This window comes from Silene latifolia, chromosome 3 (genome assembly GCF_048544455.1).
Source record: "Silene latifolia isolate original U9 population chromosome 3, ASM4854445v1, whole genome shotgun sequence".
Lineage (NCBI taxonomy): Eukaryota > Viridiplantae > Streptophyta > Magnoliopsida > Caryophyllales > Caryophyllaceae > Silene > Silene latifolia.
Window position 1 is genome coordinate 42,996,325 of NC_133528.1, and position 27,388 is coordinate 43,023,712.

At 36.5% G+C, this 27,388-nt stretch overlaps 1 long non-coding RNA gene and 1 other non-coding gene across 2 annotated transcripts in view; both read right to left on the reverse strand.

The window, feature by feature from the left end:
* Positions 1 to 419: 419 nt before the first annotated feature.
* The window catches only part of LOC141646064 (uncharacterized), a 51,526-nt gene continuing 24,557 nt past the window's right edge, over positions 420 to 27,388 (reverse strand). Inside the window, exons 2-4 of the long non-coding RNA XR_012545313.1 lie at positions 16,640 to 17,040; positions 5,545 to 5,607; positions 420 to 658 (exon numbers count right to left, since the gene is read on the reverse strand). This is a non-coding gene — a long non-coding RNA (uncharacterized LOC141646064). The remainder of the gene's footprint in view (positions 659 to 5,544; positions 5,608 to 16,639; positions 17,041 to 27,388) is intronic.
* On the reverse strand, positions 21,138 to 21,244 carry LOC141650525 (small nucleolar RNA R71). Its single transcript, XR_012546551.1, has one exon. It is a non-coding gene; the product is annotated as a small nucleolar RNA R71 (small nucleolar RNA).

The window sequence follows — 27,388 nt, forward strand, 5'->3', positions numbered from 1 at the left end:
ATTTCTTGTGTTTTTTTGGTGCCATAGAGAACTCAGGAAGTATCTCTGATATCACTGATATATAGTTTCAAGATTTAATCGAGAAAGCTTGAAAATACAATAGGAAACTCTAATTTGAGAATGGAACGAATTAGTACTTTATTGATGAATGATTGAAGAAGATTACAGAGAATTTAAGAGAAAGATTATAGAGAGAAGTGAAAATTCACAAATGATTATGAGGAATTTAATGAATACTCTATTTATACACTAGAATCTCGTGAAACAGATTTTCCCGCCAAAATTGAGCCTTGTAACTGTATTTTCAAGCTGTTACTGTAACAACCCTAAATTTTCACGGCCAAAGACAATAAACTAAAGATGGAAAATTCACGGCTGTCACTTCACACTTAGCTGAAAATGCCAAGTGCAAGGTAAATACAGAGTCAACCTTTAAAAACAAAGTACATGTCTCAAAACTTTATCAAAATAATTAAGACGTTGCAGAGGAAGACTTAAGTCTTACAAAATCTAAAACAATAATTAAAAAATTCAAATCCAACGGTCTTATAAAAGTATAAATAGATGAAGACGAAGTCTTTATTCAAAATCCTTCCACGCTCGTACTACTCCCTGTATCCAGTATGCACCCATGCAGCACCTCAATTGTACCTATCAACTGTACCCAAAACACAAATAGGTACAGGTTCCAGTGGGGGAACGACCCAAAACATAAGGACGTCAATAAAGCTGAGTTTTGAGAAAGATAAGGAGTAAGAATCAATACTATATATTAAATCCAGAAACCAAGGGAATTTAATGTAATTAAAGAAAGTTATACAAATTAATTATACTATATAGTTTTAAATCACTAGCACCGTGTGATGGACCCGATTAAGGGATCTCTATGCAAATATTATATAGTTTGGGTTAAAATTAAATTATATAGAAGCCTGGTAATTTTCCTAAACATTTGTAAGAGACTAAAACATGGTCAATTTCCTTTAAATAAAATAATTAATTAAGATAGTCAATTTCCTTAAAATAAAATACTCCCTCCTATTCTAGATAAACCTCCCTATTCATGGGGGGCACTAGAATTAAGGAGAGGGATTAAAATAAGGTAAAGTATTGTAGTGGGATTTGGTAATTGGAGAGAGGGAATGTATTGTGGGGTAATTAATTAAATGATCAATTACAAGGAGACTAAAAGAAAGAAGATGCTTGGTAATTTTTCTAAATATTTATAGAAGACTAGAAGATGGTCAATTTCCTTAAAATAAAATAATTAATTAGTATAAATATGCACACTTATGGTATTAATTATTATCATCATAAAATTATATATTAAATTTAAAATCTATGCAATTTTATTAAACTTTATAGTTTATTAGATATATAGACATGTTAATGTTGGAATAAGTGTCATCCGACAATAATGCGATCACAACTGTCGATCATAATGATCACATGTTTAAATCTCATATTTAAGAATACATGTGGGAAGTAATATTTTACAGTCAACTGGTCCACACATATCGGTAATGATTGGCTGACTAGAGTTTGACATTACTGTCGTGCGACGGTTGTGATCAGTTGATCCCCTTAGGTCATACCTATAGGGAAATACTCTTAATTGATTATTTAATTAATCGTATGCCGATACGAGTTAATTAAATTGCTTAAAATTGACGGATGATTTTGTGAGTAAAATTTACGTGTCTCATTGTAATTCGATTAAATTAGATACGTACTAAGTAATCAAATTGTTTTATTACTTAGATAAAATTATTGTTTACGAAACAATTGAAATTGAATGAATAATTTATTATAAATACAAGACGTTGTAATTTATAATTTGATAAACCATTTTGGTACAAGTAATCAAGAATTACTAGTTAAATTTTGTATGTGACATATTTTATTAATATGTTGATTTTTAATATGTTAAAAATACATTATGGTGTAACATGTCATGTAACATGTGACACATGACAACATTGACAAATGACAAAATAAAATGGACCTTCCATTTTATGATGGGTGTACCGAAAATGGGGAGGGTTAGGGTTTTAAATTGTGTTAATTATTTTAAATAGAAAACACAATGATCACTCTAGTATATAGCCATGCAACCCTACAAGCTTTTAAGAAGAGCATCTTTTGCATGCATTGGCTCCCCATTTATTCCACCCCCAACCGGTTTTTCCACTAGAAAAATGCCAATGGTTTTCTAGTGTTAGAAATTGAACAACTCTCTACATTTGTGAAATAATTTTAGAGAAAGAAAGCTCACAAAATCCTCTTCTCTTGACCGAAATACAAGAGAACAAAAACACCATTTTTGTGTCCAAATTTTAAGTAAGATTAGTATTATTACTAGTTCATAATAATATTAGTTATTAAGGGTGTTCCTTGGGTATAAACTTTTGGGAGAGATTCTAATTTGAATCTTAGTTCATCCATTGTTGGAAAGCTCAAGAACTAACAAGTAGGAGATCTTGTTGGTGCCCAATAAATCCGAAACACCAATGTAAGAAGTGACGATTTCTTCTCTACTTTGTTTTATGTTTGCATGCATAAGATCTTGTTTTAATTTTATGACTAAATTAAACTATCATACTATGAATATGTATATTAATGGAATTAATGAATTCTAACAGTTAATTATTTAACATACAAAAATATAATATAAGTAGGTTATAATAATTCAAGTTAGATTCCATAATATATAATATTTCATAATTCTTTCAATTTGATTTAATGCATCTATGTAATATATTTATATAAATATATAATCCTCTTAAAATTGCATGCCTAAGTAGTAAAAGTAGTTTTGTCAGCAAAGAAAAGAATTGTAGTAACATTGGATATAGTTATATGATAATAATCACTCATTTGAATAGTAAAAGTAACAATATTATCCGCGAGATTAGTGTAAGTGATAGAAACAACAACGGGAGTAGTGAAATAATCAAATATTAATGCGGCAATAGTGAAACAATAATTACGGCGGGAGTAGTTAAATTATCAATATTAATGCGGCAGTAGTGAAAGTAACAATGATTACGGACAAGGAGTAAAATGTTATTATTATTGTTTCATTAATAAGAGTAAAATATTAATAGCGGGAGTAGTGAAATTGTCTCAAAATTTATTTCATCGTAATTTTAGGATATGTCATAGAAAAAGATATTAATGATAAATTTATGGGTTATGCAACTTTTAAGTAATTTTATTTAATGAAAAAAAATGTAGTGGTAAGTAGAGGTAGCCCGGGCGAAGTCGGGCACCAATACTAGTAAGTTTATAAACAAAGATAAATTAACAAAGCTTAAAACAAGGGTAAAAATAGAATAAATTCCAAAATAAGCTTTCTTTAAATCCAATAACAATTATAAAAGTATAAAACCATTTAAATTCATAACTTTCACCACCTGTGTGCCAAGGTCCTACCCTTGACACTGTCTAGAGGCACCACCTGTGCTTTATTAGACTCATAAAAGTACGCACCTCTCACATTTGGGCAGTAGGATGGAACCGCCAAAGGAGAAATTCTAACTACCTAGCGAGGGGGGACCGGATGATGTGACTCATATTTGAGCACATTTAGTCCCCGAATTAACCTCGTTCCTATACTTTTTAGCACATATTTGGGTCATTTATTATCTTTAGTTTCCCATTTTGCATATTCTTTGAGATTTTGTGTCCTTGGTAGGAGAGGATGGCTAACCTTGCATTTATGAGGCGAAATGGAGCTAAATGGATCGCATCTGATGACCAAGCATCAAAGAGAAGACCGACACTAGAGGCCTAAATAGATAAATAAAGTGAAATGGGCAATGATAAAAGGATCCTTGCATCCCCAACATGATTCTCGCGGATTGTTAAGGAGCTAAACAAGAGAAGCACTCTGCCCAAGGATCCGAGCGGCCCGAGCATGATCCGAGCGTGCCACACTGCAAGGATCCGAGCGGCTTGATCCCAGGACGAGCGGACTGTGCAGCAAAGATCCGAACGTCTCCTCCCTGATCCGAGCGGATCACAAGACAAAACAGCCCATGCCTCAGCACGGGACGAGCGGATCGTTGCAGGACTAGCAAGGAGGATCCGCGCATTTCCCTCGGGAGTAGCATTTCCTCAAGTTTTTCTTAGGGTCTTAATAGTCATTTAAGCCCTTAGTAACCCTAAACCTTGTACCTAATCTTTAGTATAAATACCCCTTTGTACTACCTAGATTATGATCCCATCTTATGTTCTCTTAATCCAATCTTAATACTCTCTTAAATTAATCTTAATTTAGTTGTAATACAATTCTCAATATTAATCACATCTTAATCTTTCCTTAATTTCTCTATTGTTCTTCCTTTTATTTGGGTAATTAGAATATTATTTGGGTTTATTTGGAGGATTGACAATCTTCCATCAATCATCAAGTACTTCTATTATTCTTTGCTTTATTATTTGGAATCATCTTCATAGGTATAATTCCTCTTTACCCTTGTTTAATTATTGTTAATCACTTTCATTTATTCATCATGTTTTGCTTTGTTAGTATGATTGACAACCTTATTAGCATGCTAAACTTGATCATGAGTGAGTAGTTCTTTAGCTAGGGTTAATGGGGAATTAGGGGAAACAAACATGGGGATTGATCTATGCTTACTCTAATATGTTTTCATAATTAATTTGCTTGCTTGTTGTGATTTCAACCTATGCACATGTTATGTTTGATGAAATGCGAGCCTATGAATCCTTGCATTTTTTTATCCATCCCTTATCTCTTCAATGAGGCTTGTAAGATATAAACCAACACGAGCCTCATTAGACCATGCATAGAGTTGAATAGGAAGGATTAAGTCGACTTGTAGGTGTTGTACAGTCTAGACGACTCGGCTCCGGGACCCAAATCTTCTTAGGGATTGTAAGATATATTCTAACTCGATCCCATCACAACAATAAGTGCTTGCATCTAGTTGAGAACATGTTTGTATGATCTACTCCCATGAATCTTCTATGAACCCATGACACCCTAGTGCCTTTAATCAATTGTTTACAAACCCCTTTATTTGCTTTGCTTTCATTACTTTACTTTTATCTTTTTGATTAGTTTAGATTACACATCACCTCAACCCAAATTGTGACACCCTAAGACATAGCTATTTGCAATTGAGAATCCTACATCAATACCCGTCCCTTGGGATCCGACCTTTACTTACCTCTTTACTAAGAGTAGTTTGTGAAGTTATAAATATTGTTTTGGTTGGTAGCTTTTGACGACAAGTTTTAACCCGACCACCGGACAATCCCCACCCAAATGAACTCGGGCCAAGAGTTAAATTTTCGGGACAAAATCCCAGGAGCGTCAAAGATGACCTTAAACCTTGTAGACCATGAGAAAACCAATTTTCCAAAGCGGGCTGAGCCGAAACCATTTCCATATGTAATATTCAAAATTTAGTAGTACAAGTAAAATCTCATCGATGCCAAAATATTATAAAAACAGTTTAAAGATTAAACCGAACATGCTCTTTACTTAAATTTAAAAAGGGTAAAAGTCCTTACCTCTCGAGGCAAACAATCCAAGCTAAGCCTAGTCCAAAAACTCCTTTACTTCGAAACCACAAGCTACATGCATATAAAGATTATCCGATTATTACGTCATTCAATAAAAGTAACCCTAACTTTCGACATAGACCCATTATTTTATAAACTAACTCACAGCACTAACCATATAAACAACTCAACCTGAATAATTGACCAAAGCTATCACTACTAATTGCCAATCATGATAAATGATTAAATGCATCCAAATGCCCACCATCAACTTTGCGTGGAAACACAATATAAGCCTATTGACCATTCTTCATTTCGTATACATTCTGGCTACTCAAAAGCCTTAACTTAGCTACACTAAACTAGGTACCATTAAACCCAAGACTAGTGTCATAAATAAACTCCAAATAAACAAACCCTCAAAAGTAATGAAAACACCTAAAATAACTTGTAGCCTAGAACAAGAAATATGCAGTCCAATAGCCAACAATTTTAAGCACACACCATCACTAATCCTCTACAGTCAACTACTCCACATATAGAGTACCCCATATTATGCTAGAAACCACAAAAAGACCATATAAAGCTACAACTACACCCTTCAACTGTTATTAGCAGCCCACAAGATACGCCATCTCCAATTACAAAACAATATTTCCAACTCTTACGAGATCCGTACTAAAGCCCACGAATAGCATAAGCATCAATACTATATATTAAATCCAGAAACCAAGGGACTTCAATGTAATTAAAGAAAGTTATACAAATAATTATACTATATATAGTTTTAAATCACTAGCACCGTGTGATGGACCCGATTAAGGGATCTCAATGCAAATATTATATAATTTGGGTTAAAATTAAATTATATAGAAACTTGATAATTTTCCTAAACATTTGTAAGAGACTAAAACATGGTTAATTTCCTTAAAATTAATTAATTAATTAAGATGGTCAATTTCCTTAAAACAAAATAATTAATTAAGATGATCAATTTCAAGGAGATTAGAAGAAAGAAAATGATTGGTAATTTTCCTAAATATTTATAGAAGACTGAGAGATGGTCAATTTCCTCCAAATAAAATAATTAATTAGTAGTATAAACATGCACACTTATGGTATTAATTATTATCATCATAAAATTATATATTAAATTTAAAATCTATGCAATTTTATTAAACTTTATAGTTTATTAGATGTATAGAGATGTTAATTATTTAACATACAAAAATATAATATAAGTAGGTTATAAATAATTCAAGTTAAATTCCATAATATATAATATTGCATAATTCTTTCGATTTGATTTAATGCATATATGTAATATATTTATATAAATATATAATCCTCTTAAAAGTGCATGCCTAAGTAGTAAAATTAATTTCGTCTGTAAAGAAAAGAATTGTAGTAACATTGGATATAGTTATATGATAGTAATCACTCATTTGAATAGTAAAAGTAACAATATTATTAGCGAGATTAGTGAAAGTGGTAGAAACAACAACGGGGGTAGTGAAATAATCAATATTAATGCGGCAATAGTGAAAGTAACAATAATTACGGCGGGAGTAGTGAAATTATCAATATTAATGCGACAGTTGTGACAGTAACAATAATTACGGCGGGAGGAGTGAAAGTAACAATGATTACGGGCAAGTAGTGAAATGTTATTACTATTGTTTCATTAATAAGAGTAAAATATTAACAACGGGAGTATTGAATTTGTCTCAAAATTTATTTCATCGTAATTTTAGGATATATCATAGAAAATATATTAATGATAAATTTATGGGTTATGCAACTTTAACTAATTTTATTTAATGAAAAAAAAAAATTAATGGTAAGTAGAGGTAGCCCGGGCGAAGCCGGGCACCAATACTAGTTACTACGAATGATAGAAACCACAACAGTAATAAGCACTATGACCTTCATAAACTCGGCAATTAACACAACTACGATCGACCCCGAACTATAATAAGGGTATTAAGATCAGAAACCATGTTGCTTTAAAATGAAAATTAACTAATAAATCTTATAAATTGAGTGAAATACTTACAAATTATATGATACGAAATAGGAGAGAAGGATAAGCGAAGATCCGTGATCGAAAATTCGAAAATTACTGGCAAACTTGGTGAGCCGCAAGAAAAGGGCGATGAGGGTTAGAAAAGCAGGGAAAGAGGAGATGAATGATGTGAAATAGGAAAATAAAATAAAATGTAGTATATAGGGATTTGGAAGCCGGGTAAAAGGGTTTGATATTTCTAAAGTTCAGACTTCAAAATAAACTTTTCCTTTTTAAATAATAAAATTCGACTTTTTTTTTAGCGATAGTTAGCTTAAGATTTTCAACTTGAAATCCGAAACAAATGAAATTGAGAAAGTACACCCTATTATAACTTGAAAACAGGTGGGGTGTTACAAACTTCCGTCCTTAAAACAAAGTTTCGTCCTTGAAGCTTAAATCTTATCAGAAAACAACATATCTTTAACATTCTCTTATGTAACATCCTCAAACTTCTACCAAGGTAAATAAACTTACATCCCACATTTCTATAGTCTCGTAATTCCATAAGATACTACCAAATACAATACACCATAAGTTTTCCCCTTGTTTTCTTAGCTAAGTAAAGGTCCACAAAAAAAGCCAAGAGCATGTCGGATGAATTTTTTTTTTCCTTATAAACACATTTTAATACATCCATACATATCACAAGTTCAAGGAAAAAGGTAAATAAATAAAATAAAAGAATAATTCCAAGATTTACTCGATGTGAGCTCTCCACAATCAGACCACAGACTATAATAACCAATACCAGTAACAAGTGTATTAAGCACAAAGATCACCAAATATTGTGCACAACCATAAGCATTAGGCGCAACCAAAAATACATAGCACAACCAGCCTAAACAGTGACACACATGCATCGAGTACCAAAAAAAACAAAGTAAATGGTAAATGTGTAAATCTCGACTCCATTAAAACGAAGCTTCGTCCATGAAGCGTAAAATTACCATAGGTAAAAATATTAGGGTACTTGTCTCTCATAGTAGATTCTACTTCCCACGTTGCTTCTTCTACAATATTGTTGTTCCACAAAACTTTGACCATGTGAGTTTCACCTCTACGGATTTTACGCACCTTAGTATCCAAAATTTGTACCGGAGTCTCTTCATATGTCATTGTCTCATCAAGCTCAATAGTCTCCAGGTTCAAAATATGGGATGGGTCGCTAATATATTTTCTGAGTTGGGAGACATGGAACACATTGTGAACTCTCTCTAAGTCAGACGGTAAATCGCGGTAAGCAACCTCTCCGATACGCTCCAAAATCGCATATGGTCAAATAAATTTCGGGCTCAGTTTGCCCTTCTTACCAAATCTCATTACTCCTTTTGTAGGCGAGACACACAAAAGAACTTTGTCACCAACCTCAAATTCCACATGTCTACGCGTTTTATCTGCATAACTCTTTTGCCTATCTTGAGCTGCTTTCATCCTGTCTTGTATAACCTTAACTTGTTCAAACATCTCAGTTATCATCTATGACCCCAAAATTACATACTCACTAATATCATTCCAACAAATCGAACTCCTACATTTGCGCCATAAAGCGCCTCAAATGGGTCCATTTGAATTGTAGCTTGGTAGCTATTATTATAAGAAAACTCAATAAGATCTAGTTTATCTTCCCAACCTCCTTGAAATTGCAAAGCACAAGCTCGTAGCATATCCTCAAGTATTTGGTTTGTTCTCTCAGTTTGACCATATGTAGTAGGGTGAAATGCAGTGCTCATCTTGACCTTAGTTCCCAAGGCTTTCGGTAAATTTTCCCAAAATATAGAAACAAACCTAGCATCTCTATCCGACACCATGTCAATTGGGACACCATGGAGTCGTAGTACATGATGTATATACGCATCAACCAGTTGCTTCTTTTTCCATGTATCCTTTATCGGTATAAAGTGAGCACTCTTAGTTAGTCTGTCAATAATTACCCAAATTATATTATTACCTTTTTGTGACCTTGGTAAACCAGCTATAAAATCCATAGAAATAGAACTCCACTTCCACTCAGGAACTTCTAAAGGTTGTAGCTTCCCTTGAGGTCGCTTATGCTCACTCTTCACCTTTTGACATACCAAACAACGAGCCACAAAATATGCAATTTGCCTTTTCATCCCACACCACCAAAATGCTAATTTCAAATCCTCATACATCTTATCACCCACTCGGTGAATAGAATACGGCATCGCATGCGCTTCAGTCATAATTCTTTCTTTGATCTCCTTATCATTAGGCACACACACTCTAGCTTGAAATTTAATTAATCCACTCTCGTCGAGCTTGAATAATGCAGGTTCATTCACCAGCTTGTCCTACAAAAATTTATCTCCACCTTGCAACTCTCTAATATCGCTCATCAAATCATTCTCAACTGACAACACATTAGATGGAGCCCCTGGTTTTGCCATTTGGATCGCAAATTTCAAACACTCTTTCCATAGCTTATCACGATGCATCACTAACTGTATCGTATGGAGGGACTTCCTACTCAAGGCATTAGCCACCACATTGGCTTTCCCTTCATGGTATTAAATTTCAATCTCATAGTCTTTAATCAACTCCAACCACCTTCTTTGTCTCATATTGAGCTCTTTTTGTGTAAATATATACTTCAAACTTTTATGGTCAGAGAAAACCTTGAAGGGTACACCAAACAGGTAATGTCTCCAAATTTTCAGCGCAAATACCACAGCCGCCAGTTCTAAGTCATGGGTAGGATAATTTTCTTCATACGGTTTCAATTGCCTTGAAGCATAGACAATTACTCTTCTATTCTGCATAAGCTCACAACCCAACCCATTTTTAGAAGCATCTTTATATACTTCATATTCCTCATTACCATCCGGCAAAGCTAAAACTGGTGCAGTGGTTAACTTTTCCTTTAGAATCTGAAAGGCTTCCTCACACTTATCATCTCTTTGAAACTTTTTTGATTTTTTTCATGAGTGTAGTCATAGGTCTAGCTATTTTAGAAAAGTCTTTCACAAATCTCCTATAATAACCAGCTAAACCCAAAAAGCTACAAATTTTGGTCACAGATTTTGGTCTAGGCCACTCCTTCACAGCGTTAATTTTAGCAGGATCAACCGAAACTCCATCTTTTGATATGATATAACCCAGAAAAGCTACTTGATCTAGTCAGAACTCGCACTTAGAGAATTTTGCATGCAACTGTTTTTCCCTTAAGATGCCACAAATAACGCGTAAGTGCTCCTCATGCTCCTCCTCATTCTTGGAGTAAATCAAAATATCATCAATGAATACTACAACAAATTTATCAAGGTAAGGCCTAAATGTTCTGTTCATCAAATCCATAAATACGGCAGGTGCATTAGTTAACCCAAAGGTCATCACAGTAAACTCGTAGTGCCCGTATCTAGTGGAAAACGCAGTCTTAGGTACATCTTCAGGCGCTATTTTCAATTGATGGTATCCAGATCGCAAGTTAATTTTAGAGAAAACAGAAGCACCCTTCAACTGATCAAATAAGTCGTCAATCTTGGGTAAGGGATACCTATTCTTAATGGTAACTTGATTCAATTCCCGATAGTCAATGCATAACCTTAAGCTTCCATCTTTCTTTTTCACAAATAGCACAGGAGCACCCCAAGGCGACACACTAGGCCTAATATACCCTTTCTCCATAAGCTCATCTAATTGTTTCTTAAGTTCTTTCATTTCAAAGGGCACCATTCTATATGGTGATTTTGCAATTTGACCCGTCCCTGGCACCAAATCTATCTTAAATTCAACTTCCCTATTTGGCGGCATTCCGGGTATGTCCTCAGAAAAAATATCAACAAACGCACTCACCGCATGTACATCACTTAAGTCAGGATATTCGACCCTCAAATCTCTTATATGACATAAAATCAGTTCACCTCTCCTCGATATATGTTTCTTCAGCTTCATAGCAGAAATAAGCTTCACTCTAGGACCCTTAACATGACCTTTATAGGATACTCTCACATTTTTAGGCCCTCTTAAAGAAACTTTGCTATGCCAACAATCAATATTAGCCCTATGAGCTCCCAACCAGTCCATCCCTAATATGACATCAAAATAGGGTAATGAAAATTCTATTAGGTCTGCCTTAAAATCATGACTACCAATGAGCACAGATATGATCTTATACACTTTTCCATAATTAACTAAGTCCCCATGGCATAAAAAAATCATAGTTTACAATTTCACTAGGCTCTAGGTTAAGTTTCTCCACAAACTTAGATAAAATAAAGGGATATTCTCTCGTGTACCTCTGAACTTTTTCGTTTTCTATGGTGTACCTCTCGTTTTTCGCAAAAAAACTTTCACTGACAATAATTCTCTATTACGAGTTTAGAAAACGGTAATTTTTTTTCCAAACCAATTATCTCGTCAAGGCCTTCAATTTGAAAAAAAAAATCACCGCTTTTTGAACTCTTAGTCGGTAGTTATGGTTGGTCAAATATTTTTTAACGAATAAACTTTTACCGACCATAATTCCCGACTACGAGTTGAGACGTCGGTGAATTTTTTTTCAAACGGAAGACCTCTTAAAGACGGTCAATTTGGAAAAAAAGTTTTATCGTATTCTGAACTTGTAGCCAAGAGTAATTGACGGTCAAAGTTTTTTTGCATGAAAAGAGGGGTATATCATAAAAACTGAAAAGGTTGAGGGGTACACGAGAGAATATCCCTAAAATAAAAGAGTGAGATGCACCACAATTAAACTGAACATGAGCTAAAACAGAGTTCACTAAAAAATTACCCGAAACAATGTCTGCATTATCAGCTTCTTCTCTATTCATGACATAAAGCTTTCCAGTGGGTTTCTTGTTGGCTTGTGCTACATTCACCTGCCCCGCAGGTTTGCTAACAGCTGAAGTAGTATTAGCTTGAGTTGGTGTCGGGTTCTTAAAATTATTAACTGACGCAGAACCAACATAATTGTTGTAGTTGTTGCTCTTTGCTTGACCCTGAAACCGATTACCCTGTGCGACACTAGCACTGGCAGAAGGTGCAATACTCGGCTTTCCAGCTTCCTTGCCTCTACATTCGAACTCACGATGTCCAAAAATCCACACCAGTTACAGGTAACTTTTTTCCCGTCACAATCAATACCCGGGTGATTGCCATTGCACCGCTTGCAGTAGTAATGACGCTTAGACTCTTGACTAACTACCTGACTCCTATTTCGCCAATTATTTCCTCCTTTATTTCCAACACCTCGAAAAGATCGCGATTTATTACAGAAATTACTATTATTATTAAGACTAAAATTACCGCTCTTAACTGGGGTGTTAGATTGACTCCCCTGAAACTCCTTCCTCTTATTACCTACAACTACACTTCCCATTTCAGCTTCTATTTTCTAATTGCTCCTCTCAATATTAACAGCCTTTACATAAATTTCCTTCAAAGTAGTAAAAGTTTCACCAGCAAACCTACCCTTAATCTTCCAACTCAGCTTATCCTCAAATCTAGCCGCTTTAGTACGTTCTGTAGGCACCAAATCCTTAGCAAAGCGATTGAGTTCCACAAATTTAGTATAGAATTCTTTCACAGACATATCATTAGTTTGCTTCAAATCCCCAAAATCAGCAAGTTTTTGACTTTTAACATGATCGGGAAAGTACTCATACTCAAGCATCTCCTTAAGGTCATCCCAATCCTTTTCATAAAGTATGGATACTCCCTCGGCATTTCTCCTTCTAACGGGTTTTATAAAGTCCTCTTTAATTGTTTCCCACCAAATGTCAGCATCTTCCTTCAGATTATATACGACTATCCTAGCTTGAAACTCCACAGGACACCCTACAGCCAAGAAAATTTTCTCCATCTCTCTAACCCAGTTATCTAGCTCATTTGGGTCCCCCTTTCTAGTAAAAGATGGCGGTCTTTTCTTTTGCACCGCTTCAGACATAGCGGTAACAGTAGGTGCACCATCCTGTTCATTCTTATCCCTTTCATTCATACATTCTACCCTTTCACTTATACTCCTACTAACTGCTGTCATTTATCGCACAGCTTGGAGAATAGCACCATTCTGGGCAACCATTTGTGCCATTAAGGCAGCCATATCAACATTGTTCTTAGGTTCTCTTCGAGGAGGCATTGTCAGCTATATGAATAAACATTATATTTGTAAGCTCAAATATACTAATCTCATAATGAAAATTAACCAAAACCATATCAACGTAAACCCATCACCTGTAAGTCTTAATTCATTAGTCATCCAAGAGGCTCTAACTAAATTAGCAAGAGTAGTAAAAGACACTAAGGCAATTCTAGATGTAAGAGTAACAAATAATACATTCATATGCAATGCACACATCCTACCCCCACACTTTTTTTTTCTTTTTAAATACAAAAGGATTTTTTTAAACTGTTTAAAATTCTGTAAAACTTATTTTCTTTTCGGAAAATCTTTTCTCTGATACCAACTGTAACAGCCCTAAATTTTTACGGCCAAAGACAATAAACTAAAGATGGAAAATTTATGGCTGTCACTCCACACTTAGGTGAAAATGCCAAATGCAAGGTAAATTCAGAGTCAACCTTTAAAAACAAAGTACATGTCTCAAAACTTTATCAAATAACTAAGACGTTGCAGCGGAAGACTTAAGTCTTACAAAATCTAAAACAATAATTAAAAAATTCAAATCCAACGGTCTTATAAAAGTATAAATAGATTAAGACGGAGTCTTTATTCAAAATCCTTCGACGCTCGTACTACTCCCTGGATCCAGTATGCACCCTTGCGGCATCTTAATTGTACTTATCAACTGTACCCAAAACACAAATAGGTACAGGTTCCAGTGGGGAAACGACCCAAAATATAAGGGCGTCAGCAAAGCTGAGTTTTGAGAAAGATAAGAAGTAAGAATAAATTTATAAACAAAGATCTATATATATAACTATAAAACAAAAACCTTTACCCACTTACTTTCCCGCCCAATTGCCAGCACACCCTCCTACATTTGCTACAACAGTACTACTACTACTACTACATTTTGACTATTATTAAAAATCAAGTAAATCATTTCCCTCGAAAAAAAATTCAAGTAAATCATGGACTTTTATTCCTTATCTAATCAATGTAATTCAACTAAATCATTGACTTTTATTCCTTATCTAATCAATGCTTCCATAGACAATGACAAAACTATGATAGCTTTCATATTACCATAACATGTTTTCAGAATTCAGATAGTGTCACAGAGTAGTTCTTCATTTTCAATATTTTCTTCAACGTAAGAGGTTTTCATTTTTAGGTTAATATATTAACTTTAAATATCAATAAAAATATCTTTGTACAAATATTAAAGAAATTATATCATTAAATTTCATATGGAAATTTTTTTCGTATTGACTACACAATTTTATTTAAAAAGTGTACCAAAATATGAGAATGACATGTATAAAATAAATAGAAGATATATAAATTTATAATTTACTCTTTTATTTACTGTAAATTATATGTGTTATATATCGAGATTTATATAATAATAAGTTAATTACGTCTCTAATGCAACGGGGTACTATTATCTCTTTCGGTAGGAGTTTCTTCCCCATTATTTTTTCTGGATCGAAATTTAAAACCACCACTAGATTTCACGAGAACTTAATACGGATACAAACAATACGACACATATATACGACACATATAAGCACACAGAAACACATTACTACCTTCAATTCATTTCACTTGGCGAAGGGTTACAATTTGGGCTCACATTCGAAATTACTAAGACGATATGAGAACGGGTGTTAGTACAATGGCTTATAAATGCTTTGGAGAGAGGTACGAGGCAAAAGATCAGTAAGCACTATGAAAAACACATATAAGCACGCTTTCATGGTGAAGGGTGGGGTATTCTTAGAGCTAGCATATAAATCATCTGCTGGGTTAGCGTGAGCAGGGTAATTTCATGTTTGCAAGCATCCAGGTCAGATTAGGTGGGTTCGAAATATTTGGGATTCAGGTTATTATTGCGGGTTCAGGTTATTTTCAGATTATAGCGAGTTCAGGCCATTTTAAGGTTTATTATTATTAAGTTATTTAGAGATAGCAGTCACTGAATTGTGCAAAAATAAACATTTGACTTGGCTCGAGTCGAATTACTGGCCAGGCATGGGTGCTTAGTTCGATGTCCAGTCAATTACGGAAAAAATCATTCAACTTACGCCAATTTTGCCTAATTTAGGTATAATTGCTTCAAAGATATAAATATTGAGATTATTAGACTGATTCAATAACATTTATTACTCTAAACAATTGAATGTATAAAGATATATATGATATTTGTTCTTTTGTGTTTAGCTATAATATGTGATTCTTTAATGTATTAATTTTCAAGTAGATTTTTTCCCTAAATTGAAACCATTGGTGTAAGATATTGTACATCGAACAATTATAGATTGTACAATAAAAATAATATCATATTGTAGCAATAAAATTTAAAAAGCTTATATAAATGATCAATGTATATGCCCGTGCAATCTTGCACGGGTCTAAACTAGTAAATTAACAAAGCTTAAAACCAGGGTAAGAATAGAATAAATTCCAAAATAAGCATTCCGTAAATCCAATAACAATTATAAAAGTATAAAACCATTTAAAATTCACAACTTTCACCAGCTGTGTGCCAAGGTCCTACTCTGGACATGGTCTAGAGGCACCACCTGTGCTTTGTTAGACTCATAAAAGTGTGCACCTCTGACATTTGGACAGTCAGTAGGATGGAATCACCAAAGGAGAAAGTCTAACTACCTAGTGAGTAGGGGCCGGACAATCCCCACCCAAATGAACTCGGGCCAAGAGTTAAATTTTCGGGACAAAATCCCAAGAGCGTCAAAGACGACCTTAAACCTTGTAGACCAGGAGAAAACCAATTTTTCAAAGCGGCCTGAGCCGAAACCATTTCCATATGTAATATTCAAAATTTAGTAGTACAAGTAAAATCTCATCGATGCCAAAATATTATAAAAACAGTTTAAAGATTAAACCGAACATGCTCTTTACTTAAATTTAAAAAGGGTAAAAGTCCTTACCTCTCGAGGCAAACAATCCAAGCTAAGCCTAGTCCAAAACCTCCTTTACTTCGAAACCACAAGCTACATGCATATAAAGATTATCCGATTATTACACCATTCAATAAAAGTAACCCCAACTTTCGACATAGACCCATTATTTTATAAACTAACTCACAACACTAATCATATAAACAACTCAACCTGAATAATTGACCAAAACTATCACTACTAATTGCCAATTATGATAAATGCATCCAAATGCCCACCATCAACTTTGCGTGGAAACACAATATAAGCTTATTGACCATTCTTCATTTCGTATACATTCTGGCTACTCAAAAGCCTTAACTTAGCTACACTAAACTAGCTACCATTAAACCCAAGACTAGTGTCATAAATAAACTCCAAATAAACAAACCCTCAGGGGTCGCCTGGATTGGGTGTAATGGGCCTGAAAAATTAGAGGGTAATTGTTATGGGTCTTTTAAAGAGGTTTGGTACAAAAGAACTTATTCAGGCTCAGTACTTATTCCTCCCTAGAAGCAGTAATAGATTACTCTCCCCCCCCCCCCCCCTCCGTAAAAGTTACAGGAGGAATAAAATTTGGGGATCTCGTTCTCTGTCATCAATCTTTTTGCTGGGAAATTAGAGATTTGTGATCATCCTTGCTTCAAATTTGATCCATCAGGTATATCTATTGATTTAGATAAGATTATTGCATCAATTTTGATCGATCGTTTGAGATTATCTTTGTGATTTAGATGATTTTATCATCAGTTTGCTACTACTCGCATACAATCGATTATATGTTCAATTTTTCTTCAAATTTCATGGGTGTTAATTTCTGTGTATCATTCATAATTATCTTGTATTACTTAATTTTATTGTTTCAATTTCATTTTGTGACAATTTTAGTACGAATACCTAGGTTAGCATAAAAATACTGGATCCGAGTTTTAATTAGATTTGTGATAATCATTTGCTTTAAACATGATTGATTATATGTGAGTAGCAGCCTATTTAGCATGATTGAATGTGTTAATTTGATTTGTAAGGCTTTGAACGATGTGGGTATATTTTAATTGGAGATGTCAGGCATGCTATTAGCATATTTTGACGATAATTTCGGTAAATAAGGTTGTAAATGCAGCTTTCAGCAAACTTGAACATGATCAATTATGTATGAGTTGCAGCCTATTTAGCATGATTGAATGTGTTAATTTGATTTGTGATACTAATTTGCATGTTTTAATATGTTTTTTTTATATGATCTTCTATGCAGCTATGGCTTGTAGAATACTGTCTCGGAAGCAAAAAAGCATAGTTGGTCTTATTTGGTATATTAGAATGAGATCCATGATATGTGTGTGTTTTTTTTATTACATGATAGCTATATTAGAAACGATGAAAGTACCTCGAAAGAAAAATACTCACACGGCAAAACGAACAATGAGTCAAGGACTAAAAAATATATCTGAATTTTTGAATTCTGATCTAAGTTGTATAGATAAACTTAGAATGGATAGATATACATTTGATGTATTGTGTGGGCTACTTCGGTCTAAAGGTTTTCTTAGAGAGTCAAAAAATATGTTTGTAGAAGAAAGGGTAGCTATATTTTTAAATATATTAGCACATGATCAGAAACAAAGAATGCTTGTGCAACGTTTAAGAAGGTCCAAAGAAACCGCGAGTAGGAACTTTCGTGAAGGTTTAAGAGCTGTTTTACGTTTATATAAGCACCTGATAAAGACCCCACAACCAATAGAAGAGGATTGCGGGGATTCAAAATGGAAATGGTTTAAGATAAAACTTTGTTATTCAAGTCTGTCCATAGATCAAATTTAATATAACTTATTATTCTTTTATTGAGTTTGTTTTTGTACTTTCAATGGTCCATAGAATTGTTTAGGAGCTTTAGATGGGACACATATCAGGTTAAAAGTTCCTAATATTGAGAAACCTAAGTACCGTACAAGAAAAGGAGAGATAGCTACAAATGTTTTAGCGGCTTGTACTAAGGGCATGCAGTTTACCTATATTTTACCCGGTGATGTGACCATAATTAGCGCATATTTAGCCCCCGAATTAGCCTTATTCCCATGCTTTTTAGTGCATATTTGGGTCATTTATTATCTTTAGTTCTTTGTTTTGCATATTCTTTGAGATTTTGATCCCTTGGTAGGAAAGGAGTAAGAATCTTGCATTTTCATGGCAAAACGAGACTAAATTGATCGAATTCAATGACCAAGCATCAAGGAGAGACAAGATTAGAAGGCCTTTGTACATATGATAGTAGATGAGCAATGTTGAGAAAGGATCCTTGAGTCCCCAAGGAAATCCCCAAGGAATTTATGAAGAAAAGGGAAGAAAAGAAGAAGAAGTCTTGCTGAGGCACAATCCGTGCGGATTGTCCACAATCCGGCCGTCCTCCACCTGCACAATCCGTGCGGTTTTCCACCAAGACGCCCGGGTTCCATCGCCACAATCCGCCCGGATTCTCTCCAATCCGCTCGGGTTCCATCGCCAGAATCCGCCCGTCCCGACCCTAATCCGCCCGGATTCCTCTACAGCGCGATTTCCTCTTCTCCAAGCTACAAAGAAAGAAGCCCTTCCTTCGAAAAATACCGGCTCCTCCCTGCTCAATCTAAAAAGTGTAATTACTAGTTTAGCCCTTAGTTAACCTAATGCATCCCCCTAATTTCCACTATAAATACCCCATTAGTCTAATTAGAAGAGCATGTTCTTCTTATCAATAATTAGAGTAGTTAATATCAATCAAATCTCTCTTTAGTTTTGTAATCAACAATTAATCAAGTTCTAATACAAGTTTTATTTCCTTAATCTCTCTTTTGTTCATCCTTTATTTTGGGTAATTGAAGATTATTTGGGTTATTATTGGGAGATTGACAACCTCTCAATCAAGCATCAAGTACTTCTTTTATCTTTGCTTTATTATTGGAATCATTAGTAGGTATAATTCTCTTAATCCCTTTTTAATTATTGTTAATTACTTTCATTTATTCATCATGTTTCATTTTGTTGGTATGATTGACAACCTTGCTAGCATGATCAACATGATAATGAGTGAGTAGTCTCTTAGCTAGGGTTAATGGGTGATTAGGGGAAACCAACATGGGGAATGATTCATGCTTAAATTAATATGCTTTCATATTTTATTTGCTTGCTGGTTTTGATCTCAACTCATGCACATGTTATATTTGATGAAATGCTAAGCCTATGAATCCTTGCATTTACCACCATCTCCTATCTTTTCAATGAGACTTGTAAGACATAACCCAACTCGAGTCTCATTAGACCATGCATGTTGTTGAGTAGGGAAGATTAAGTCGACTTGTAGGTGTTGTACAATCTAATCGATTCGGCTCCGGGACCCAAACTTTTCTAGGATTGTAAGATATAACCCAACTCAATCCATCACAACAATAATTGCTTGCTTATAATTTGAGAACATGTTTGTATGATCAATTCCCATGCTTCCCCTATGATCCCATGACACCCTAGTGCTTTTTAATCAATTGTTTACACCTCTTTTAATTCATCTTGCTTGTTTATTTCCATTGCTATTTTAGTTAGTGACCTTCTACATCAACCCAAATTGTGACACCCCTAAGACACCACTAGTTTCAATAGAAATCTCATTTCAATACCCGTCCCTTGGGATCCGACCTTTACTTGCCTCTTTACTAATTGTAGAGTTGTTTGTGAAGTTATAAATTGTGTTTTGATTCGGACGTGACCCAACGACCACACCTTTAATTGTGAACACGAAACGGACCGATAAAAAATGGCGCCGTTGCCGGGGACCGTGTTTGTTTGATTTAGATTTCCTTTTTATTGTTATTAGTTGTGTCTTTCTTCACCTTGGGGAAGTAAAATTCCTCAAGGTTTGTTCTAATTGTTTTTAAGTTGTTTGATATTTTGCATGTCTAGAAGGTCACAAGGTGATTTGTTACCTTTTGACCGTGAAATTGAAAGAACCTTGACAAACAATAGGAGACTTGCTAGGAGGAATTTGAGAGGTATTAGTGAAGTTATTCAACCAACTATTGAGTTCATCAACCCTTTCGCAATAGAAGGAGAGGAGAACCCATTACACAATACCCCACAAAATCAACCTACAATGCCTAAATTCTCGTCACATTCCGTACCCACCGAGGAGAACCTACCCAATGGTACTCCTACACCACAACATCTAACCGTAAATTTTATTGCCAAATCCGCCTTTATCCAATTAGTCGAAAGGAGCCAATTTGGGGGGATGCCTAGTGAAGACCCTCATTCTCATATGGAAACCTTTTGCGACTATTGTGATGCAATCTCTCAAACCAGTGTGACTCAAGACCAAATTCGATGGGTCTTATTTCCTTTTTCTCTAATCGGCACCGCGAAACAATGGTTGAAGGGCCTTGATAAGGCCACTCTCGGAATAGATTCTTGGAAGAAGTTGGCTCTAGCTTTCTACAAAAAATTCTACCCACCAGAAAAGACTAACATGCTAAGAGCTCAAATTACGGGTTTTAAGCAAAGGGATGAAGAATCTTTGTATGAAGCTTGGGAGCGGTTCAAGGGAATTTGTCGCTCATGTCCTCACCATGGACTTAGCGAATGGTTCTTGGTACAACAATTTTAGAATGGTTTATATGAAGATTCAAGGAACATTCTCAACATGGGATCAAATGGAATGTTCACCGAAGTTGATGACAATCAAACATGGAACAAGATTGAGGAAATGGCGGTCCATAATTCACAATATAGTAGACCTCGCAAGGCTACTAAAGGAGGAAAGCATGAAGTGGACTCCGTTACTCAATTGGGTGCTCAACTTAGTGCTCATATTGACACAATCAATTTGAAGTTTGAAAAAGCTATGGCTAGACTTGAAGAAGTCTCAAAATCACCAAAGCATCATGTTAATGCCATGACGGCATCCTCATCAATCCCAAGTGGGATATGTGAGAATTGTGGAACTTTGGGACATGACCAAGGTGAATGTAGGGGAACGAATGAACAAGTGAATGCTTTCCAAGCATACAAGAGTGGTACCCCTTATTCCAACTATTACAATGAAAACACCAAATTCCATCCAAATCTCTCATACAAAAGCCAAAATGTCCAAAACCCTCAAACAACATACACTCCACCACCTATGAGAAACCAAAATCAAAGACCCTTTTACAATCAAAACCAAGGTTACCAAAATCAAAATCCATACAATCACCAAAATGACCAAGGTTTTGATGTCCAAAAAGCGGTCCTCCAAATGCAAAAGAATCAACAAGAGTTTTTCACTCAAATGCAAAAAGATAGTCAAGCAAAGGAAACCACCATCAACAACATCCTAGCTCACACCAAGATGTTGGAAACCCAATTGACTCAACTAGCATCCTCAAGCTCACAAAGACAAAAGGGGCAATTACCACCTCAAACTAATCCCCCAAGACATGAAACGGTTAGTGCCATTCACTTGAGAAGCGGTACAAGGTATGAAGCACCGAAGAAGCAAGTTGAGGATGAAGTTGTGGAAGCTAGTGATAAGGAAGAAATTGTGCAAAACTCCAAGGATGGAGAATCATCAAAAGAAGAAAGTTCAAAGAAAGATGAAGACAAGGTCAAGGAGAAGGAGTCCATTGTGATTAGACTTACTTTTCCAAGTCGTCAAGCCAAGCCCAAATTTGATGATCAACTTGGAAAGTTCATGGAAATTGTGAAGAATTTGGAAGTCTCGATTCCTTTCACGGAATTAATCAATCACGTGCCGGCCTATGCGAAATATATGAAAGATATCCTCACAAAGAAGAAGTCAATCCGGAAACTTGAGACTATCGCCTTCACTAAGGTGAGTAGTGCAATACTTCAAGGGAGCTCTATAACACCCCCATACTCCAAGTGCCTTACCAGGACCACTCAGGTATGAAGACATTACCATCTCGGTTACCCGAGGCAATGATAATCAAATAAACAATGAAGAAACAACGTTTAAATATAAATACTTAGCGAAGAGTTACAAATCTCAAAACCAAACCAAATGTATAATACATGTCCTCAAACTGACTGTTCTAACTGAAATGTAAATAACTAATAAGCTACAGCGGAAGACTCCTATCATCATGTCGTGGCAATCCCAGCTATCCCAGTACTCATCTCAATACCTGCTCAATATCTGCTCACCATCCCCGAATGGATCACCGCAGGTTTACAAAACAACACCGGGGTCAGTACTAATCACACAATTCAATATATATTAACAATACAATAAACAGACAGCTTAACTGTCACACACACACAATCACGCCAAATCCCATCATCTCAATCACTGACTGTCCACTGGACCAGCCCTGCCAGTGGGGGACCGCAGCCGTACCCACCAAATCCCCGCTCCACATAGTGAGCGATAACCCTGTCCATTAATGTGCACATCCCTTCTGTGGCGGGTTCAACGTAAGGCGAAACTAGGGCGTGAAGCCACTCCCGCAAGTGACCCCACTCAGCCGAGGACACGCCTCGAGAACCACAGACAGCAATCACAATCACAATCACAATCACAATCACAACCGTCACAATACAATTACTATATTATTCAATCAACCACAACACATCAACCAATATCTCATTATGGGACTAATACTGAGTAGGAAATCCTACCTGGTAAGCACACAATCAGACGGTCTCTCTACCTTTGAATCAAAAAGCTTCCTCTATGAACCCTCCTCCTATCATACAACATATAAAGGCTACCAAATCACATACTACACATAAACCCCCAAATCTCTAAATTAGGGTTTAACCAAATCAAAGGAAAGACAATAAAAAGGGTACATAGATCTTACCCTCGACGCAAGGAACTCAACGGTATAACCAACGACAAGAACTGACCTTCCAAACTCCGGGGATTGCTAATTATGCGATTAGGATGAAGAACTTGCTTGCTTTCTCTCTTAAACAGTAATTTAGGTTTTGCAAAAGTGATTTAGAATAATGACGACAAAGCTTATATACCTTAATCGCATAATTAACAAAACCCGAGAAAACTCCCCGTAAAACCGGCTACTCGATCGAGTACCCGAGGTACTCGATCAAGTACCCCCTTACTCGATCGAGTGCCCCAGCTACTCGATCGAGTACCCAACAAGTCAGAAACTTTTCTAAAACGCAACTTACCCTTACTCGACAGAGTAAGGCCTACTCGATAGAGTACCCCAAGACTTATAAATACTGAGTATTACAGTCTTCCCTCCTTAAAAGGAACTTCGTCCTCGAAGTTCAAACCACTACTAAACAAAGGTACTCCCATAACATTCCCGACTCAACAACCCAACAAAATTCAACATAAAACATGTTACTAACCCAACTCATCCCGACAAACATACCGACACAACATATAAAAGGGGTATAAAACTCTTAAAAACTGTTCGCGATCATCTCCTACCCCCCTAAAAGAAACAAGGTTACGTCCCCGTAACCATACATACCTGATCAAAAAGGAAAGGGTAACGCTCTTTCATAGCCTCCTCTGGCTCCCATGTAGCTTCCTCGGTCTCGTGGTTAGACCAAAGGATCTTAAGCAAAACTGTCTCACCACTCCTAGTCTTTCTAACCTTTCGGTCAAGAATGCCGGCACCTCAAGGTATGATAAGGACTCATCTAGCTCTAAGCTCTCTGCCTCTAACACATGTGACGGGTCACTCACATACTTCCGCAGCTGCGATACATGAAACACATTATGCACTCTCTCTAATGCAGCTGGTAAAGCCAGATGATAAGCAACTTCCCCAACTCGCTCTAAGATCTCATAAGGCCCGATAAACTTCTGACTTAGCTTGCCTTTCTTCCCAAATCACATAACCCCACGCATAGGAGACACTTTCAGAAGAACCTTGTCCCCAACCTGAAACTCTATATCCCGTCGATGTAGATCTGCATAACTCTTTTGCCTATCCTGAGCTGCTCTCATCCGTTCCCTGATCATCTTAATCTGTTCCACCATCTCATGCACCATCTCTGGTCCTAAAACCACTGCCTCAGCACTATCGTCCCAACAAATCGGACTCCTACATCTCCTCCCATACAAAGCCTCAAACGGTGCCATACCAATACTAGTGTGATAACTGTTATTGTAAGAAAACTCTATCAAATCCAACCTCTGTTCCCAGCTACCACCAAAATCCATCACACAAGCTCGCAACATATCCTCAAGAGTCTTGATTGTTCTCTCAGTTTGTCCGTCTGTCGCAGGATGAAATGCTTTACTCATCTTCAAAGTTGTTCCCAACGATTCCTGCAACTCCTTCCAAAACCTCGATATAAACCTCGCATCTCTGTCAGACACTATGTCCTTAGGGACTCCATGTAACTTAAGCACGTTCTTTCGATTGGCCATAGCCAATTGTGCTTTAGTCCATGTATCTTTCATTGGAACAAAGTGAGCTGACTTGGTCAGTCGATCCACTATTACCCAAATCATGTTGTTATCTTGTTGACTCTTCGGCAAACCCACAATGAAATCCATGGAAATGGATTCCCACTTCCACTCAGGTACCTCTAAAGACTGAATCTTGCCTTGTGGTCGTCGCTGTTCCCCTTTAACTCTCTGGCATGTCAAACAACGGGACACAAACTCAGCTGTCTCTTTCTTCATCCCAGGCCACCAAAACGTTTTCTTCAAATCCTTGTATAGCTTGTCTCCATCTGGATGAATTGAATATGGTGTGCAATGCGCCTCTGTCATGATAGTCTTTTTCAACTCCTCATCATTAGGAACACACCACCTACCATCAAACCTCAAACTACCATCTGTATGAATAGAAAACCGGGACATTGTCCCTTTCTCTACTCCAGCTCTCCACTCCACTATCTTAGGATCCAACGTCTGCTTACCTCGAATGTCATCATAAAACTCAAGCTGTACTGTCATATCACCCATGGCATCTCCTTTCTGCATCATATGTATCCCAAACCTCGCTACCTCATCTCTCAGCCTCATCAAAGATAGAGAATGTACACTCTTCCTACTCAAAGCATCAGCTATAACATTGGCCTTCCCTTCATGGTAGATGATTTCCATGTCATAATCGCCAATCAGCTCCATCCACCTCCTCTGTCTCATGTTCAACTCCTTCTGAGTGAAAATGTACTTGAGACTCTTGTGATCAGAAAATACTTTAAAGATTGCTCCATAAAGGTAATGTCTCCAAATCTTGAGAGCAAACACCACTGCACCCAACTCCAGATCATGGGTAGGGTAGTTCTCCTCATAAGGCTTCAATTGCCTAGAAGCATAGGCAATCACTTTACCATTCTGCATCAACATACATCCCAACCCATTCTTCGAGGCATCTGTATAAACCTCAAAGTTCTCGCTCCCTTCAGGCAATGCTAAGACAGGAGCTGTGGTCAAACGCTCCTTTAATGTTTGGAACGCCGTCTCACAACTCTCATCCCAACGAAACCTGTTCTCTTTTCTCATCAACGCTGTCATAGGTCTAGCTATCTTGGAGAAATCTTTCACGAACCGTCTGTAATATCCAGCTAAACCCAAGAAACTCCTAACCTCAGCGACATTCTTAGGTGCTTCCCACTTTGTCACCGCCTCAATCTTCGCCGGATCCACTGACTACTCCCTCCTTAGAGATCACATGTCCAGAAAAGCAACTTTCTCTAACCAAAACTCACACTTGGACAACTTAGCATACAACTCATGATCCCTCAAAGTTTGCAACACGATCCTCGGATGCTCCTCATGCTCCTCCTTAGTCTTAGAGTAGACTAAGATGTCATCGATAAATACCATTACAAATTGGTCCAAGAACTGTCTGAAGATTCTATTCATCAAATCCATAAACACAGCCGGTGCATTAGACAACCCAAACGGCATCACCACATACTCATAATGGCCATACCTCGACGTGAAAGCTGTCTTTGGTATGTCCACATCTCTAATTTTCACCTGATGGTACCCCGACCTCAAATCAATCTTAGAAAAGACTGATGCACCACTCAACTGATCAAACAGGTCATCTATCCTTGGCAAAGGATACTTGTTCTTTATCGTCACTCGGTTCAGCTCCCTGTAATCTATGCACAACCTCAAACTCCCAGCTTTCTTCTTCACGAAAAGAACTGGTGCTCCCCACGGCGATACACTTGGTCTAATGTATCCCTTCTCTATCGAATCATCCAACTGCTTCCTAAGCTCCTCCATCTCCTTAGGACCCATGCGGTACGGTGCCTTAGAGATTGGCCCCGTCCCTGGCTTCAACTCAACGGTGAAATCTATCTCCCTCTTCGGTGGCAACCCCGGAATCTCGTCAGGAAAAAACGTCGGCAAACTCTCCCACCACTGGTATCTCATCAACTGTCGGACTCTCTATCCGGTCATCTCTCACATGGCACAAGATCAAAGGACATCCCTTCCTCAAATAAGACTTCAAGGTGACAGCTGCAATCAACTTAACTTTGGGTTTGACTAGAAACCCACGATAAGACACACTAACACCCTTAGGACCTCTTAAAGACACTTTCTTTTGATGACAGTCTATCTTAGCTTTATACTTTCCTAACCAATCCATCCCGACTATCATCTCAAAACCGTCAAAAGGAAACTCTAGCAAGTCTACAGGTAGATCAACTTGCCCAACTATCATAGATACATCTCTAAACAATCTCCCACACGATACAGACTCACCCGAAGGTATAAAAACTCGCTCACTAACAGACTCATATACCCTCAAACCCAACTGTTTAACA